Raw genomic sequence first — 1123 nt, forward strand, 5'->3', positions numbered from 1 at the left:
AAATTTTTAAAATCTTCTTCTCCAGAATGGCTGGACAGATCGAGGGGAAACTTCACATACATATTGCACACGCTTAGGGAATATAAGCTTGTGAATCCTCATTTACTACGGCGGGGATATCGAAGATTTTGTCCTCAAGGGATGCCAGTTTTTTTTTTTTTGATAAGGGTTAAACTGTTAGTTGAAAGTGATTCATTGTGATGTCCTTGAACAAATAAAAGTGAAAAATCAAAGTTGGCAAAATTCTCGAAGTAGGTGACAACTGCTGCCTGACTATGTGTGGGTTTGCCATTGTCTTTCCAGCATTGTTTATCCATGCTCTGTCCTTTTTAAATGCAGAGCGTCAATTGGCCAACCAATGCCTACAAATGGTCGGTGCTGGTATGTTATTTCACGCACAGCATTTAAAATGTTGTTGGCAATGTCGGTGCAAACTCAATTTGACTGAATGGCCTCCTCCTTTGAGTGAAGGAACACGTTTTAAATTTGTCATCGGATTTATGTCAGACCTCATGAAGAATAAGAATCTGTTTTTTTTTTTTGTAAGTTGTGGTGTTGACTGTCAAAATTCAAGCAACTGAGAATCTGTGGATCAGTTTCACGAATATGAATCAGGTGTAGTGTGGGAGTAGCGAGTGGGGATGCTGGAGTTGGAGGGCCATGCGAAGAAGAAGAAGAAGAAGATGTGGGAGTAGCGAGTGGGGATTCTGGAGTTATAGGGTGATGAGAAGAAGAAGATGTGGGAGTAGCGAGTGGGGATGCTGGTTTTGGAGGGGATGAGAAGAAGAAGAAGAAGAAGAAGAAGAAGAAGATGTGGGAGTAGCGAGTGGGGATTCTGGAGTTATAGGGTGATGAGAAGAAGAAGATGTGGGAGTAGCGAGTGGGGATGCTGGTTTTGGAGGGGATGAGAAGAAGAAGAAGAAGAAGAAGAAGAAGAAGAAGAAGAAGAAGAAGAAGAAGAAGAAGAAGAAGAAGAAGAAGAAGAAGAAGAAGAAGAAGAAGAAGAAGAAGAAGAAGAAGAAGAAGAAGAAGAAGAAGAAGAAGAAGAAGAAGAAGAAGAAGAAGAAGAAGAAGAAGAAGAAGAAGAAGAAGAAGAAGAAGAAGAAGAAGTGGGGATTCTGGA

This window comes from Eptatretus burgeri, chromosome 13, assembly GCF_056783735.1.
Source record: "Eptatretus burgeri isolate ZD-2024b chromosome 13, Ebu_testis_v1, whole genome shotgun sequence".
Lineage (NCBI taxonomy): Eukaryota > Metazoa > Chordata > Myxini > Myxiniformes > Myxinidae > Eptatretus > Eptatretus burgeri.